Source organism: Choloepus didactylus, chromosome 18 (genome assembly GCF_015220235.1).
Source record: "Choloepus didactylus isolate mChoDid1 chromosome 18, mChoDid1.pri, whole genome shotgun sequence".
In the NCBI taxonomy this organism is placed as follows: domain Eukaryota; kingdom Metazoa; phylum Chordata; class Mammalia; order Pilosa; family Megalonychidae; genus Choloepus; species Choloepus didactylus.
The window spans coordinates 13,692,355-13,711,197 of NC_051324.1; the positions used below are offsets into that span (position 1 = coordinate 13,692,355).

The following is an 18,843-nucleotide window of genomic DNA, read 5'->3' on the forward strand; positions in this document are numbered from 1 at the left end:
CTTTAGAGCCACCTGAGCTTCCATTTTCTTTTCTCTAAAATGAGAATTCTGCTATCTGCCTCGTGCACCTCACAGAGTGGTTTTGAGACAATACTGGGATAAAAGCCCCTTGGATACAGTGCAGCCCACTTCAAAGGCATGATGCTATCAGGTCCTCATCACCTCCTAATCAGGGTTCTTTTTTTCAGAGGGGGCTTCATGGTGTCTGCTGAGCAGTGATCCCAGAAGTGGCATAACACAGTGGCTTGGTGAGTTGCCTCAGATCAAAACTGCCTGGGCTAAAAGCCTGTCTCTGTCATTGTCATTTACCTGTGGAGGGGCCCTGAACAAGTCACTTAACTTCTCTCTGCCTCAGTTTCCTCATCTGTAAAATGGAGATGACAGAAAAGGTACCCACCTACTAGGGCTGTTGGGAGGCTCCTACAAATTAGTACTTGCAAAGTGCAAAGCCCCAGGACTGGCGTAAGGCCAGCAGGATGTGTGTGCTATTATTGTCACAGCGTGTGCCTGGTTCCACTTCTCTTCCTCACTGGCACTGCCCCAGTCCAGGCTGGCCTTGCCCAGTGATGCCCATGGGGATGAGAGCCACCCTCCCTACTGCCCGGTCTCTGGGCTCTCCCTCCATCCCATCCCCCACATCAGCTGCCAGAGGGGGCCTCTAAGGTCTCCCGCAGGTTCCCCCAGTCCCTAGAGCATGGAGTAACAACTTGGTCCAAACCCTTATCTCCAACTTCATCTCCACTGCTGCCCGCTCCATTCACCAGCTATGCTGAGGCAGCTGGTGACTCTCTGAACACCGTACTCTCTGTACCTCTAGGCCCTTATGTTGTCTGTGCCCGCAGCCTAGACTGTCCTCTCCCCATCACCTCCCTCCCCTTGGAAAACTCCAGTGGATCCTTCAAACCCAAGTGCTCCACTTACCACTTCCTTCTCTCTGTGAGTGGATCAGACTTAATTTCCTGTTATATTTCCCATCCTCTCCTGCTCCAATGCCATGCTCCAGAATCACCAGCTGCTCACATGCATCCACGGTCTGGGCTGATGAGCAAGGGCTGCTGTGCGTAGGAGTCTCCTGGGGAATAAATCTCAGGGGACATGGAACCCTCGGTGCACCACTCTGGAGCTCAAGGCTCCTGGCCCATTGGGACTGACAGATTGAACCACCCTTTATCCACCTTTTTGAGCCATTTTCAGCTGATTTTTAAGCATAGGCTTCCATGTTTAATTTTTTGAGAAATTTTAGAGATACAAGGGTAGGGAGAAATACAACTGATGCTCGTCAACACCTGCTTATCCAGAATTAAAATTTCTAATGTTATTTGCTTTGTCTTCTTTTAACAGAAAATATAGTAAAGCACTACAGCTAGTTGCAAAACCCCCTTTTTCTGCATTCCCCATTCCATTTCTTTTTCTGCTGCCAAGGCAACCACTGCCATGAATTGGATGCGTGCCTTTCCAGTCCAACATTTAAGCCTTTGTATTGGCGCAGGAAGCCATGATAATATAGAATATTGCTTGTGTATGTTGATTTACATAAGAGGTAGAATATTCTATGTAACTTTCTTCATTGGGCTATCTGCAACTCTCTTTTCTTATTCAACATGAGGGTCTTGAGGTCTATCTATAATAGTGCACAGATTGACTGCACTTCTTTGAGTTGCTCTACAGTATTCCATGGTATGAATATTCCTTATTTACTGATTCATCCTTCTCATATGTTGCAATTTAAGTTGTTTCCAATTGTTGGTTGTGCCAGTTTGGATATATTATGACCCAAGAAAAAGCCATGATCTTTAAATCCAATTTCTTGGAATATTGGGATTAGGTTGTTTCCATGGAGATGTGAACCAACCAATTGTAAGTGACACCTTTGGTTAGGGTGTGACTTCTGATTGAATGTTTCCATGGAGGTGTGGCCATGCCCATTCAGCCATGTGTCTTAATTAAATCACTGGTGTACTTTAAAAAGAGCCACACAGGCCCAGACATTTGCTGCAGCTGAGAGACATGTTTTGAAGATGGTTGTTGGAAGCCGACGCTGACATTTTGGAGAACGCCATTTTGAAACACAACCTGGGAGCAAGCAGATGCCAGCCACGTGTCTTCCCAGCTAACAGAGGTTTTCAGACACCATAGGCCATCCTTCAGTGAAGGTACCCTGTTGCTAATGCCTTATCTTGGACACTTTACGGCCTTAAAACTACAACTTTATAGCCAAATAAACCACCTTCATAAAAGCCAATCCATTTGCGGTATTTTGCATAACAGCAGCATTAGCAAACTGGAATATTGGTCCATTACAGTTGATGCTGCAGTAAACATCGCTGCATACATGAGACTTTTTCTAGGGAAGAAACCTAGATGTGGGATTGCTGGGCCTTGGGTTACGTTGCATTGTCAATTTGGCTGGATATCGCCTCATTGCCTCTCAAAGTGGTTGTGCCAAATCTTACTACCACCAGCTTGGTGTGATTATGCATTTCCAAGAGGCCTTTATTTTTCAGGTGAGGAAACTGAGGCTCAGACAAGAGTTTAGAATTGCCTAAGGCCCTGCAGCCAGTCTACAGTACAGCCCAAATTTGGGTTTTGGCTCTGAACACCCAGCCCAGGTCTTCGATGAACACAAGGAATACACTCCTCGAAGACCACTCCCTTTGCTCAGTCAAAGATGGACTCCAGTGTCAAAGCTGCTCTTGACCTCTGTCTCACCAGTCTTTGCCCAACCTTGGGAAACATTATTATTGACTTCTACTTTGCTAGGGGGAAAAAACCCTCATAATAAAAGTTACTGGCTAATAACAAGGGTCTTGAATCATGGAAATTTTGCATACATTTGTCAACAATAAAAATGAAAACATGTTTTCCTTTACTAAAAGGATTTCTATTCTGCTGCACTGATCACCCCTGGGAAGGAAATCAGATGTACCTTGACTCTGTTTTACGACCATCTTGGAGAACTGAGACATTATCAACAGAAGCATGAAGAAACTATGGGGATAAAAATTAGGTAGAGATGGAGACATGATATTCAAATAAATCTTATTTGAAATTGGATTTTGTGGCAACAGCTATGGCAGTCATTAGTCAATGGGAGTGTGAAGGTCACACATTCTGATGTTGAACTCCAGGTCCTGGTGCTTGGTTGCCTTTGTCTAGTAACACCACTGTCCCCACAAGGAAGGGTCTATGCAACAAGATTGAGGGGCCTGGGAGGGATGGGGCTGACAAGACTGACACACAGAGGTGGGCCAGCCAGGGTGTGGAGAAGGAAGTTCAACTCATCAGGCCAAACTCGGAACATGGTGACAAAGTTAGGCTCTGAGTAGTGCCAAGAAGGTTCCAGCAGAGTTTCCCACAGAGAGAGGTAAAGAAAGACCCTCACCTGGCAGGAAAGACAGTGGACAGGAGATTAGGAGAAAAGGAGAAATCCCAACATTAGTCATTTGTTTATTGCCTCTTTTCAGCCAGTAGACTAAGCCCCTGGGGTGCTACATCTTGGTTCTGTTCCTCCCTGAATTTCCAATTCTTAGAAAAGTACCTAGCACATAGCATGTACTCAGTGAATGTTGGTTGGATGAATGAATCAATCAGTCAGGTGTACATCATTCTCAGCCAGCCAGAGGTCCCCTGAGCTGAGCTCCTCCAGGCTGGAGCAGGCTGCCTAGCAGTAGATCCCAGTGCACCCACCAGAGGGGAAGTGCCCCAGTGAGTCATGCCACACCTTCTCTCATGACACCCTCCTCTTCCCCTGCCTCATTTCCACGTGACACCTTTGTGATCCTGCCAGACCAACAAGGGAAAATGAACAGCAACCAGTGGTTTGAATGACAGCACCCCTTCCTCTAAAACCTGCTGTGCTTCCCTAGTATTGAAAAGACAAACAAGTGATCCAAATAGCCTTGTATTAAGCCCCTACCATGTTTCAGGTGATGCACATGCATTTCCTCTAATCCACACAACAATCCGATGTAATAATCGGAAGTTAATATTTTACAAACAGGAGAAAAAAAGAGGCTTAAAAAAGATGAAGAGTCATGAGCCCACTAATTGGCAAAACCAGAATTGGAACCCAGGTCCTCACAGCATCAAATTATCAATAATGATACTAATATTAGCAAGAACTATTCACTGAATTCTTCCTAAATATGGCCACTCTACTTATTGAATACAATGCTAAAGGGAGATACTTCCTGGGGCCTGTGTTTCAGCAGAGGCCTTGTTTTGGTCATATACTGCTGCATAACAAACACTCCAGAACTTGTGGCTTAAAACAATGATTTATTATTTCTCATGAGGTTCTGGGTAGACTGGACAGATCTTCTGCCCTATGCTAGCAGGCCAGGATGACAAGTGTAGCTGGATTCAGTTGGCCAAAGGGGGTGAAGTCCTAGAAGTCCCATCTCACATGTTGGGTCTAACGGTCAGCTGCACATCTTGGTTCTCCTTCCTTGTAGCCTCTCTTCCCAAGCATCCTCCAGGACTTCTCTGCATGGCCTCTTTTGCCAGCAGAAGAGACTGGACTTCCTTACAGCAGGGTAACAGGGCTCCAAAAGCAAAATGGAAGCTTCTAGGTCTCTTATGGGGACAGACCCAGAACTGGCCTACCATCACTTCTACCACATTCTGTTGATCAAAGCAGGTCACAAGGCCAGCTAAGATTCAAGGGGAGAGGAAGTGAAATGTACTCCCTTGTTTGATGGAAGAGTGGCATGTGTATGCAAGGAGGGGAGGAATTATTAGTGGCCATCTTTGAAAACTATCTCCTACAGATGCAAAGTTGAGCACGAGGGTGTTCAGTGCCCACACACTCTTGAGAGATGTGCCAGGTTGTCTCTGAAGATCAAGGGATGATCCAAAAAAAATCCCATTTAGGAACCCTTTGTCCATCACCCACCTTGAAGGTTCATAAAGAAAGGCTTGAGAATTGTTGAGGAGAAGATAGAGGACAAAGTTGTCTTTTTAGAGGAAGTTCTATGGTATATTCTTTCTTTTCCCCATGAGGAAAGGGGGTGCTTGGCCTGAGCCACCAGGAATCTGGGGGGTGCAGAGACTGATGGCATTTCACTGACCCTGTCTCAAGTGAAAACTGAAGGGAGAGATGGCTGCAAAAGTTTCACTTCCCTGAGAGCAGGGTGAGGCATGGGCTTCTCCTCGCTGGATGTGGGCCCCCCGCTGGGAGGAAGTTAACTCGAAAGGACACTGCCCAAGAGACCCACCTTAGGGAGAGATGATCCCATCAGAGAGTCTGTTGGAGATGGACAGCAGGAAACCAGGGGATGATGGGGACCACCCAAGTCAGAACTGCAATCAGAGGTTCCCAAGCAACAACCCCTCCAAAAAACTACAAGAGAGAAGGTTCAGTGTTTGGAATGACCACAACTAAGAGCGACCACAACAGATGTTAATTCTACTGCCAGGTGGGGCCCTTTTCCCTTGCTCTCCTCCACACTGGGGGAAAGCCAGAGGGCAGCTTGGTAGAGGGAGGAGTAGGAGGAAGACGAGGTGGTGGAAGTGGCTGGCGGTGGAAGGGGGGAGGAGGAGGAGTAAGAGGGGAGAAGGCTTAGGTAGAAGAAGGGGAGGAGGGTAGAAGGTAGGTATTGTTCGCGTTTCTTCCTTTTGGGGGTTTCTTTTTTCCTTGCCAGTTCCGGTTTCCTTCTGGGTTCGGCGTTTTTCTTCTTCCTTTGGGGGAGAGGAAGCAGAACAAAGCATGAAATTTAGAGAAGCCCAACTGTGATCCACTTTTCCCACAACAGGTGTCCCAGAGCCTAGGCAGCTCAAGCTGAGGAGTGGCTGGGAAGAGAAAGTTGTTTTGAATTAGAAGAGATGGAAACTCTAACAGTCCAGAAGACCAGACTTTTCAATAGCTGAAAGAAAAGAAAAGAAACTATTCATTAATCCCTAAGAGTGACCAGAAAGGCTAGCATCTGCAGAAGATTTCATCTGGGAAGAGGAAAGAATTATTCAAGAGAACGAATTAATGGGGCAGAGTTAAATTCTTTCTGCTTGCAGCCTACCAATCCAGCTCTTTCTATAAACTGGTTTCAGATATTTTATCAATTTAGTGCAATAGTTAAGATCACGGATCTGAAGCCAGACCACCAGGCTGTCTAGGATTTAATCCCAGCTTTGTCTTGTCCATAAAAAATGGGACTAGTAATAGAACCATGGGGCTATTGTAAAGGGTTAAAATTGTAAGGAATTAGGTGCATAGAGTAGATGCTGTCTCATAGTAAGGGCTAAATGCTATTGTTATTTATCCCCTACAATCTTAATAATATGTGATTATCCCTGTTTTACTGAGGGGGAAAGATATTAAGAAAGTTGCTCAGGATCACACAGCTCTAAATGGCAGTGATGGAATTTGAAGCCTGGTCTATCAAACTGCAGATTCCCCTTTTCTTTACAATCAGGCTATGCATCCTCCTTTGTGATCTTAGAAAAGACCCAATTTCTCCCAGACTCAGTATCCTCATCTGTAAAGTGGGGATACAAATAATTCCTACTTCATAAAGTTTATGTAAGATTAAATGAGTTAACACACATAAATCCCTAACAATCCTAAATAAATATTGTTAGTATGGTACAGCCAGTCTCTCAGGGTTTAAATGCTGGGTGTGTGACCTTGGGCAAGTTACTTAACTTCTCTGTGCTTCAATCCTCATTTCTTGAATAGGGTAATAATAGTACCTACTCTTATGGTGATATGAAGATTAAATAGGTCCATTTATATAAAGCACTTAGACTGATGCCTGACACATAGTAAGTGCTATAAAAGTGCTCAGAAGGGCCTGAGCTGGGGTTCAAAGCCAGATCTGTCAGATTCTAAAATCTACATACTTTCTATTTTACCCCAAGGAATGCAATTGGAAAAGTCACATAACATGACCAAAAAACACACCCACTAAGCTGTCAGAAAATCCCAGCAACACATGGTCAATTGCAATGCTTCATACCCTCCAATTAGTAAGGGACTTGAATAGTCTCCTTCACCCCAAGCTGCAGGGGATGGGCCTGCTAACCTGCCGGTGGCTCTGGTAGGCTCCTCTCCACCCACCCCCAGGCTGCTGGGGCCACGCAGAGAGCTGCTAAGAAGAGCCTCCTGGAACCCCACAAATGAAATCCTGGGCTGGTTGGATTGCATCTCCTTCCACAACAAGAAAATATGGCTCCTTTGATATTTTCTGGGATTTATGATTTTGAATTGTCTCTCATCTAAAGTGAAAGATGTGTCCTTACATCTGGGAGAAATGCACTCATTTCCAAAGCTGTTGGTGTTTGAATCCGGCCAGAAATGGTGAATTTCCAGCCCTCCAAGGGGACATCTTCCTTGCTGGGGTCCCACCAAGAGCTCCCATGTCTGTTTGAGAGAGGAGGTCGAAGCAGAAGGTGCCCTGGAGGCCTCAGGCTTTGGCAACCTGGCAGATGGGAGGGGAGGGCTGAAGGGGTGTGTGTGGCTTGCTCATGACTGAGGTGTTTGTGCCAGCAGATGAGGTGCTCCTCAGCAACCTCAATAATGCTATTTACTGTGTATTGAGCACCTGCTGTATGCTGGACACTGCCACCCCAGGCCCTGTTTGGTCATCTCTAGTCCTTACAGAGCAGGCACCACTATCTTCCCATTTCACAAATCTGGACACTGAGGCTCAGAAAAGTCCACTGATGTGCTCAAGGTCATAGAGTTAGAAAGTGACGGAAGAGGAGCTCGTACCAGGTCAGCTAGCCCCTAGAGCCTGTGCTCCTTCCACACCCAGAAACAGAAAAAAGTCTGGGAAAGGGAAGGCTCTGGGGCTTGTCTACCCAGGTTTGAAGCCCGGATCTGCTGTTTCCTGGCTGTGTGGCTTGACTGGTTTCTCTCTGTGCCTGTTTCCTACAAAACAGGGATAATGAGAACTGCCATTTCAGAGAACTGCGATGAGGATTAAATGAGAGGGTGCCTCTGAAGTGTTTAAAACCACACATGATGTGAGTGTGGCCTATCTTTGGGATTGCTGTGGAGAGGGCTTGCATCCCTGCAGAGCTGGGACCCCTCCCCAAATGCCAAGGCAGTGCCTCTAGGCCAGCCGTTCTCAAAGTGCATCCCCCTGATCAGCAGCACCAGCAGCACTCGGGAACTTGCTAGAAAGGCAAATTCTCAGTCCCTTCCCCAGAGGCAGGGAATCAGAAACCGGGAGTAGCCTAGCAACCTGTGTTTTAACAACTCCTCCAGGGGGTTCTGATGCACAGTCAAGTTTGAGAACCATGGCTCTAGACAATAGGACTAGCTTGGGTTTCTGAGTTGGGCAGATCTGAAGTCAAACCTTGACCCAGCTCTTTCCTAGGGTGACTTGGGTGGAGTATGAACCTTTCTGGCCCTTAGTGGTCTTTCCAGTAAAACTGTTGTGAGGATCATATGGGATGGTGTGTTGAATGTGCTTCTTAAACTGTGGGGTGCTGCACAAAGGTGAGTTTTAAGGTTATCAGAAGTCATGTCCCTCTCTAGATGCCCCTGTAGAGCCCACCTCCCTGGCTCGTCCCTAGTTGGGGAGATGTCCTAACATTTGGGGAGACAGGAGAGAGGGAAAGGGATAGGTAAACACACAGGCTCTGCCCCACCACACGGCAACTAGCTGAAAGCTCACCTGGAGTCTCAGCATGTTGGAAACTGAAGTTACTGAAGAGCGGAAAGCTCCAGACCAGGATCTGGGGACAGTGAGGAGGACACAGGGTCAAGACCAGGCAGAAGGGGACTGGACACAGCCCAGGAGGTCCGGAAGAATCTATCTCCATCCCCAGCCAGATTCAGCAGCCTCACTCTAATCCTGGGCTGGCTCATGACTCCCAGTTCAGTGCTCCTGAAATGTCCCCTTCCTGAACACAGTTCCTGAGTCCTAAGTCCCTAAGGACTCTGTGGGGTGGGGGTGGTGGCAGTCAAGCAGGACCCAAGGTCAGGCTGCTATAGCCAATGCAAGGCTCACCCTGTAGCCCCAGTTGGCAGGTCTGGGAAGGCTGTTGTTTGCGGCCAGGAGCCATGCGTCTCCCTGCATCTCAACAGCTCCAGCTGTCCTGCAGGTGGAAGGTCACTTTTGCAAGACTCTGTTGTACCGGGAATCTGCCCTGGGATTCCCAGGCAAAGCTTTTCTGCTTCTTTCCACTGGGAGGGTTTTGCAAGCCCTGCCTCCTGCCAGGGAGAGCCCTTGAGCACAGCTGAGGTTCTGAGAAAAAAAAGAGCACCCAGGCAAAGCCTCGGTCCCCCAGCGCCAGGGAAGGATGAAGTGTCCCCTGCTTTCTGCCGCAGCTTTGAAGGACAGAGAATGAGGGGCCCCTGCCAGACTGGACTCTGGCAGCTGGAAGCTGGAGGGCCAGAAAGTTCCCAGCTCAGCCCTCCAGCATAGCAGCCCTCCACTTGCACAGCTCATTGCTTCTGCCAAGGAGAGAGGAGGAAGGCAGTTGAGGCTTGAGTCCTATGAATGCAGAGCCCAGCTCCCTCCGATGCCCGAGGCCCTCCTCATCAGCCCATGGCCACTCATCTATTTGCACAACTGCCCTGGCAGGGAGCTGCCTGCCTCACAAAGCAGTCTAGCAGTCCATTCTCTGATGGACTGACAAGTGATGGCTCCAAGGATGTGTGACCAATGCAGTCACCCAGGAACCCATGCTTGGCTTACTTTGGTGCTGTCTTGAAACTTAATTTATGAATTTTCATTTTGCACTCACATCCCCAAATTATGTAGCTTGTCTTGGGTCTGACCACTGGGGAGTCCTTTATCTTGAACCAAAATCAATCTCCTTGTAGTTTTCCACATTTATTCCCATTGCACCCCCAAAGGGCTCAGGCTAGATCCATTCCTCCTGTCCCAGGTGGGCCTGGAGAGTTCCACAGATGGACCATGAGGCCAGGACAAAGGTGGGGAGAGTGAGGTATCCGGGTGCACAGTTTAAAGAGACGCTCAGTCCCTCAGTCAGGAAAAGGCTGACCTGCACTTGCAAGGTCCTAGTGAGCCCCTTATCCCAACCTCTGGTGGGGGTTCCAGGCTCCTTCCTGGCCCCCACTAAAGACAAGCTTCATCCCTGGTCTAGTCCTCACCATTATCCCTCCTCCCCCAGGATAAGGAAAGTCTGAGGGAGGCAAAGGGTTAGGCACCCAGGCAAGGCCAAGACCTCACCTCTTCCCTCTTCAGCATTTGGGGGAAAAACCCCCTCCAGGATTTAAAGTGAGGTCCACGAATCGGCAGCCTCGGGATCACCTGAGAGTTTGTGAGAAAAGCAGAATCCCAGGCCCTACTCCACACTTACTGAATCTGCATTTTAACAGGATCCCCAGGTGACTCCTGTGCATATTCAAGTCTGAGAAGCACTGGTTTAAGGGGCCTCAAGAGCTCCGCATCCTATCCCAGACCCTGGTTAGCTCACAGATCTCCTGTTCCATATGCTGAGAACCTACCTCCACATTTGTGGAGTGACTGATGTCCCCATCTATCTGCCTCAATCTCAGCTCTCTCCCTTTCTTTTACACTTTTTCCTGTCTCTTAAATATTGGGTTTTTCTTTTTATTTAAAAAAAAAAAAAACTTTTTTTTAATTAAAAAAAATGATATTAAGAGATTTCCCACAACCCCCTTCCCTGATATCTTAGCATGCAGGAGCTTCTAAGTTTGCCTCGCCCCCAGGGTGTCAGCCCCTTTCAGATCAGGGTTCACTTCAGACCCCCAGTGCCCCAGAAAGGCAGCACTGGAAGGGACCTCAGAGGTCACATAAAGCAACCCCAATTTCTCATTTTAGGGCAGTGAGACACAGGCCTGTGTTCAGGGCTGTGCAGCACCCGGCGGTGCCCAGCTTCCGTGGACCTGAGGGTCTCTGCAGCCTCCCACAGATCACCCCTGGAGCCCTCATTCCCTTGGCCCTTTCTCCAGGCAGCTGTTTCTGACCAACACGCCCAACTCCATCCACCCCTCGATCTTCTCGGCAAGGACAGCTTCATTTTGCAGGGAACGCTCAGGGGCACTGACAAGCCCAGATGCCCCAGCTTCTCATGTGACCCGGAGAAGGTCATTGGCTTTGAGGTCAGAGACACCTGAGTTCTAGTCCCTGTCCTATCACTGAGCTGCTGTGTGACCTCAGGCAAGTCCCTTCCCTTCTCAGAACCTCAATTTTTCCATCTGTGAAGGGGATTAAAAATATCTTCTGCACAGGGTTGTGGTGAGGTTAAATTGAATCTTAAAAAGGAAAAATATTATTATTATTATTATTATTATTATTATTATTATTACTTCAAAAGAGTATTAATTCACCTCTCCTGGAACAAAACACTTTGAGGACAGAAACTGTATTCTCTTCTCTCTTCACTAGCTAGGAGCTCTTAGTACACGGCTGGGATCACACTGAGTGCTCAGCAAACACAGTAACAAACAAACCATTATAATGTTTCTTTCAATTAACTACTGTTAACACTTTCTATGAAATGTAATAGAAGAAGAGAAGCTAACATGCCCCAGCACCTACCCTGAACAAAGCACACTGTGTATATTATCTCATTTAACATTTAACCCTCTCAACAGCCGTATGGGCAGGTATTATTATCCCCATTTTACAGGGGAGGAAACTGACATTCAGAGAGGTCAAGTAATTCATCCAAGGTCACACAGCTAGTAAGTGGCAGAGCCAGGACCTGAAATTGGGTCTGTGGGTTCAAAGCCCACGTACCTTCCATGTACCACCCTCTCTGAGCCCTGTGCCCCACGGTGCTGAGTTCAGAGCCACTGGAAGATGACTGATTGTCTCTGCAGACATTGCCCCCCAGCCTAGGAACAACCTGCTGGTTGGACAAGAAGTAGACTGGAATAGAACTCAGAGCTGTTTTTCCCCTAGAAATGTCACTGATATTTGGAATAGCTTTGTTTTGGGCATTCCAAATGTCTTTAAGCATGATTATTTGTAACACACATGCACTGTATGCCTCTTTCTCCGCAATGGGATATTGGGAATTATCATCCCCTGGGTCTCCTCCAGTCCCCCCTCAATACTCCAAAAACAGCCTCAGGGGGGTAATGACTCCCACTACTCCCTCCCAGCCTTCTCCTGGGTCCCATGACTCTGTGATGCACTATCCAGATCCCCCTTCAGAAATGAAGGGCACATCCCCAAATGAGAGGTGGTGAGATCTTATGCCTGGCTGGGAGTGCTGTGGGCAGAGACACTCCCTTGCTCGGCTGAGGGGGGCTGCCTCACCCAAGGCCATGTCCCCTTCCTGGGGCAGCCACCTCCAATGCCTGGGTAACACAGGGGGATAAAGACCCAGCCTTCTTGCCCCACTTGAACCAGCTATAGAGGGTGATCCTGGCTCCAGAGCCCTGCATGGGGTTGGCTGAGGCCATCAGTGAGGATTGCACTGCAGCTCAACTTCTCCCTCTGCCCAGTCCCACTGCCTTCCCCTCCCTCCCTAAGAACCCCTCCTAACAAACTTCTTGTGCGCTGGGAGTCAGCTTGCTAGGGAATCCAACAGGAGACAGCCCTCCACAGGAAATGGGTGTCACCGGAGCTGTCCCTGAAGCGAAACAGATGCAGTGCCTGGTGGCCTCCGCCTGAGCCCCACCTGCAGCCCCATGAGGCTGAGGAGTGAGCACTGGGTTCCAGGCAGCTACTGTTGCCTCCTCCGCTCACCGGCTGGGAGGCCCGGGTCCCTCGCCACCCCCTCTAGTCATCAGACCTCAGTTTCCCCATGCATCAGCACCTCCTCCCTGCCTACCTCCCAGGGCTCTTGCCAGGATCAGACCAGGAAAGGGATATGCAAACACCTCGCGGGCTGCAAAAGGCTGCGCCAATGGGCCAGGCTGTGAGAATGGATTAGCACCAGCTCCGAAGCCAAGCGCGCCTGCGCTCCCTGCTCCGCCGCCAGTTTCTCTCCCCATCACTTTGCCAGAAGCCCTGCCTGCCTATTTTTCCCCCAAACACCAGCTGCCTGGTGCAGGCCAGTTTTTGACTGTGGGGGCAGTGGCAATGGTTCCCAGGTGCGGCAGGAAGATGGTTTTGGTTTATCGTGTGAATTAAGGCTGGGGCCCAGCTGTCACCTAGCAGAGCCCTCCAACCCCTCTGCCCTGCACACATTGGTCCCTGTCATCCAGCAAGGGCTTGTCAGGTGGAGATTGTGACCCTCCTCAGACATGGGCCCGGGGCTTAGGTTTCCTTGTCTGGTCTCTGGAAAGCTCAGTTCTCAGGTGCTGTGTTAATGTCCCATTGGTTTCTGTAAAAAATTACCACAAGCTGGGTGGCTTAAAGCAATGGAAATGTATTCTCTCCTGGTTCTGGAGGCCATTTGGTCCAGAATCAAGGTGTCGGCAGGGCCCTGCTCCCTCGGGGGCTCTGGGGGACAGGCCGTTCCTTGCCTCGTCCAGCTTCTCCTGGCGGCTTGGGACCGATTCTCTCCAGGCTCGGCCTCCACATCTGTGAACTCTCCCTCTGTGTCCTCCTCATGAGGAGGCCTCTGATGGACTGAAGGCCCACCCAGATGACCCGGAAGAGCCTCCTCCCCTCGTTTGCCACATAAGGCCACATTCACAGGTCCCAGGGATTAGGGCATGGACATATATTTTGGGGGACCACTGTCTCACTAACCCCTTGTGGGGGCCCTTTGCCAAGTCTGTAGGACTGGACAGGAAAAGTCATGCCAGGCAGGTTCTCCATCAGGGAAGACCCTGGGCTGGCCTCACTGCTGAGAGCTGTAACGGTCAGTGCTAAAGGGACACAGAGAGATCACTGCCATGCCCTCTGTGTGCCTGGCCAAACCTTCAGTGCCATGGTCTGACCGGAGTACAGCCGACAGCAACCCCACTGAGGGGCTAGCCTGGAAACCTCACCTGGGCTTTTTACCTTGTTTCCAAAAAGCACGATGAACTTTGGGGTCATACCTAGTAGTGTGACCAACTCAGAACGGTTTCTCAGGGACTTCCCTGGTTTTAGCACTGAAAAGTCCATGTCCCAAGAATCCCCTCATTCCTGGGCAAACTGGGATGGTTGGTCATACTCACCCAGGTACTAGCTAGCTCCACAACCCAGCTGGGTGGAGTTTCAAAGCCCCCTGTATCCACTTTTGGGCTTTCAGCAGGGATGGATCACTGGGCACCAGCCCTGGCAGAGCCCCTAGAGAGAACAGAAGACACTGTCTTTCTTGGTGGGTCATCTCTTGGGGTCCCCTTCTTTCTGCCCCTGTCTGTTCTCATGCCCTCTGATTGCCCTGTCTGGGAACACTCAGCTCCATGCCTCAGTTTTGGTCTTTCCTCCTCTCCACCACACACCTCCCCAGGCCTGGACTCGGTGATCTCCCTGATTCAATTACTGATGCTTTGGATCTCTTCACTCCAGCATGGTAGGGGGTGTTTCCTTCCTGCATCTCCACTGTCTCTGAGGGGCCCTTTGGATGCTGCTCAGCCAGTGACCAACTGTGCCAGCCAGCACCTGTAAAGAAAGAGACACTGGGACCAGGTGGAGCTAATACTGATGAATACTTTCCTTCTCCAGGGCCCAAGAGGTCACCTCATCTGAGCTCCTGCACAGTGTGGAGGTCCTCAACCGGGGCTCCTCACATACAGCACCCTCTACTTGAAGCACCCACCCACCTTCACCTGCCCAACACCTGCTCATCCTTCAGGCCTCATCTTAAATTCTTTCAAAGACTGAGTTAGGTTCTCTGCACTTTTCTTTTTTTAGCACCCATTACATGCCTAATACCACCCACATGTGTACAATCATGTCTTTAACCTCCTGACTTCTTTACTAGACTCTGAGATCTGTGAAGGCAGAGATCACGCCTGTGTTAAGACTGCTGTCTCATGAATGAATAAATGGAAGATGGCCTTTTGCTATCTGTTTATATCCTTCCAGGAATAAAGAGCTCACTACCTCCCAAAAAAGCCCATCCGTCTGTGCTCAACTCTGACTCTGGCTCCAATTTCATTTTCCTAAGCTGCCCCAGTATGGGCTGTCACTGAATCCTGTCTTCTGCATGCATGAGGTAGCTTCTGCAGCCCTCATGGGGCCTGGAGAATGACCTAGAGGATGCGGCCCACCTTCTCCAAGCCCTTTGAACTTCTGGAAGGTCTTTGCCTTCTACTCTCAAGTGCCTCTACTCTCAAGTGCCTAAAAAGACAACACAGGACACAACCAAGGACCAAAACAAAACCCTCTTAGTGTTCAGGGAAATGCAAATTAAAACAACAATGTGATTCCATTCCTTATCCTCCAAATTTAAAAAGATTGACAACATCTAGTGCTGCAAGGATAAGGAAAGGGGAACCCTCAGACCCTGTTGGTGGAACTGTAAATTCTTTTAACCATTTTAGAAAGTAATCTAGCAGGATTTATTAAAGCTAAAAATATGTAGTCCCTTTGACCCAAGAGCAATGCTGCTTCTGGGAATCTATCCAGCTAAAATAAAAGGACCAGTCCAAAAGATGTATGAACAAGGAAATTTACTGTGGAATTGTTTATAATAAAAAAACATATCTGAAAACCTTACTCTCTATGGAATACTACACAGCTATTAGGAAGAATGAAGTAGATTTGTATGCATTGATTTGGAAAGTGATGTAAATATTTTGAGTGTGAAAAAGCAATATGGAGAATAATATGTATAGTATGTTTCCATTTTGTTAAAAAAACCAGTAATAATAAATGGAGCAACATACAGCTGGCCACATCTGGAGGCCACAGTGAAGCAGGGGTGGGGTCTCAGTGCATCAGCAGCACCACCAGCTTTGGGGCGCACTAACAGATGGCCGACAACAGAGATCCCACTAGCGTGTCTAGGGCAGCCCTCTGCAGTCAGCCTCCAACAGTGACAGACCCCAATAGGGGCTGAGCTTAAAACTCAACCCCTCACAAGAGCAGGCATGGGGTCTTCAGGCTGAGGAGTCCAGACGCCCCAAAGGCCATCCCAGGTCTGTAGACATGGCCCTTGAGTCTTAGTCCAAGGGAAGCAGCTCTTTCACACAACCCTACCTCAGTCAATTACACACACACACACACACACACACACACACACACACACACACACACCCCACAGCAAAAATGTGAGTTAACCAGTCATCCATCATGGGGAGATAAAATAAGGTGAATTGATAGGATTTCTTCAGCAAACTGTACAAAAGCCTGAGGCTGGAATGAAAAGATTTGAAGCTTAAAGAATTAACATGCAAATGCAATTTCCAGCCTAATGGAGTGTAAGGCACAATCAGTGACTGCCTCTGTGAAAGGGAATGGTGGGACACTTCTTGATCTCTCTGCCCAGCTCCGACGGAGCCTTTGTTACAACATCAGGTAAAGGTTTCCAGTCACCTGGGCTCACTTCTAACAGTGCCTGGAGCCTTGTTGCCCCCCCATCCCCCCAGGCTTCCTGCTCTGCCCCTCTGACCTGGGCCTGCAGAGAACTATACAGACCAGCCTGTGGCTTCTAAGCCCCAATTCACTGTCAATCTAGTGTTCCAGTATTTAAAATTTTGGGTTCATTAGTAAAGTTCACAATTTTAAACTATAGATATTATAGTAAACATTGTGGAAATGAAATACCCCAAATTGTTATCAATTGTTGCCCGTGGAGAACGGGATGGGGAGAGGAGACATTTTCTTCCGTATATTTCTGTGTTGGTGGAATATTCATAACATGAATGTATTCCTTTGTCATTAAAAATTATAGGAAGACTGGATGTTCTCTGGATATAAGGCTTTTGGTTTGTTTTTGTTTTACAGTGTCTTGATGCCTGAGGTTTAGAGGATGGCAAACTATCAAAACAGGGAAGGGAAATAAAAGCCCAGGGAGTGGGGAGGCTGATGGGAGCATTTTAACCGTCATGTAGCAATTGACTGTCAGACGCTAAATGCCCTGGTCTCCTGATGTGGGGCAGTGCTCTCTTCCTCCATGATCCGCAGCCCCTCCCCATACCTGGGGGAAGGGGACGAACCCATCTCAGCAGGTGTCATCTGTCTGGTCAGCCACGGTGAGGAATTTGATCGACATCTCAGCCACCACCCAGGAGTCCAGATATTACCAGACACATGCCCTGGCTTCTCTGGAAAAGAGGTGATAATTACAATGAGCTGGTTGTCAATCAGCCTCTCATCAGCTATCCTGCAAGACATAGACAAGATCTGGAATAAGGGAGAGACTCCTCTTGGGAACTGTCGGAGCTGGGCCTGCAAAAGGCCGCTCCATTTTGGGATGGCTGGTGTCTTCAGCCTCCCCTCTCCCCTCCTTGCTTTGCACTCGAAATTCCAGACACAGGGAAAGACTAATAGAAGCAGCACCCAGTCCTGGTACTATCACAGTGCTGTTCAACTGTTATGACACATACACACATACACTAAGACCTGGACATGAGCCTTGTGAATCAGATTCTCAAAGGATGAAGCTCAGGCACCTGCAGCTTTTAAACCTCCTCAGGAGGCTCTGGTATGCACCCCTCATGGAGACCCCCTTTTCATTGTGCAGTGTCTTGGGATCCTCTATTTGCCTGACTCATCTGACTCCTCAACCTGGGATCCCTGAGCAGGGCCTTTGCCTGCAATTGGGAACAGTGAATTGTTCTTCAGGTGAATGAATGTCTGTTGGATGGAATTGCTCCAACATGCCTGGCATGGTGGGGAGGAAGAGGTCTCACCTCAGCTTTTGGCATCCCCCGTAGTCTCGGATGAGGAGGCCCCTGCTGTGTGTTGGATGTGGAGGAGGGAGATTCGTTTTGGCAGAAGGAGCAGACCACGCATTGATTCAACTAAATCGGTCAAACTAATGGTCGATTCTAACTGTGGGCATATGACCTTGCGAAAGCATTTCACAACCAGAAGGCAAGAGGTTCGAGCTGCTTGACGTTTCCCTGACAACGGTGACTTTGCCGCATTCCAAAAACCAGACAGCTCTGGCCAGACACTCCCACTCCTCCAGGCTTCCAGAATGGCTCCTGATTGGTAACTAAGTAAATCTTTAGTTAAAGTTGACTGTGAATGCAAACTTGGCCTTATTTGACTTTTCAGCACCCAGCACAGCATCTGATACCCGGTAGCTGCTCAGTGTGGTTTGCTGACCTACCCCAGAGCTGTGGAATGGAGGACTTCAGCTCTAGTGGCCTCCACAATGGGAGCTCAGCCCTTGACTTCCCTAGCTGCAGCCTATGGGCCACCAAGCTTACCTGGACTCCAGTAACCAGGGCCAGGAATTGTGGAAGGGGACTCTGCTCAAACCACTTCTGGCCTTGGACACTCATGAAGACCAGGGGCATGGTGGAGGTGAGGCCAAAGTAATCAGAGCAGGCTCTGGACCCACCAGTCAATGCCCTTCAGACAGGATCCTCTTCAAAAGACATCAGAGACTCATGCCATGCTGTCCCTACTGCCTCCAGACACTGGTGGGAAGGAAGATTCAAACCAACAAATGTTTCAAATTATGCTCCTCTACTTTACCTTTTTAATGACAGAAATAATGTATGTGAAGGTCACACAATAAAGAGATGGAGAAGGAAAAAGTTACTATCACTTCCCTAACCCAGTAACACCAATAACACATCCACCACCACCACCTTCACTGTCTTCACCACCACCTTCCCCTCCACCACCACCACCACCAATCTCCTTAGGGTGTTCGCACAATTGGTGTGTGTCCTTTCACACCTGAGTTCCCTACGCTCATAGAGGAACACAGAAATATACAGATACATATGTGTTTCGGTTTTCTTTTCCTCTTAAAATGAAATCCTATACATATTATGCTAAAATTTGTTTTTTTAAATGAAGATTGTACTATGAATCTCTTTCTTGTTCAGAACATTCAGATCTGATTTATTCTTTTTAGTAAGTGCGTATTATTGCAGACAGGTGAACCACACAT

General features: G+C 48.4%; 1 long non-coding RNA gene across 1 annotated transcript; it reads right to left on the reverse strand.

The window, feature by feature from the left end:
- Positions 1-13,999: 13,999 nt before the first annotated feature.
- On the reverse strand, positions 14,000-17,747 carry LOC119514576. Its single transcript, XR_005212866.1, has 3 exons — positions 17,624-17,747; positions 16,909-17,035; positions 14,000-14,111 (listed from the first exon to the last, which is right to left on the reverse strand). It is a non-coding gene; the product is annotated as an uncharacterized LOC119514576 (long non-coding RNA).
- Positions 17,748-18,843: the final 1,096 nt, after the last annotated feature.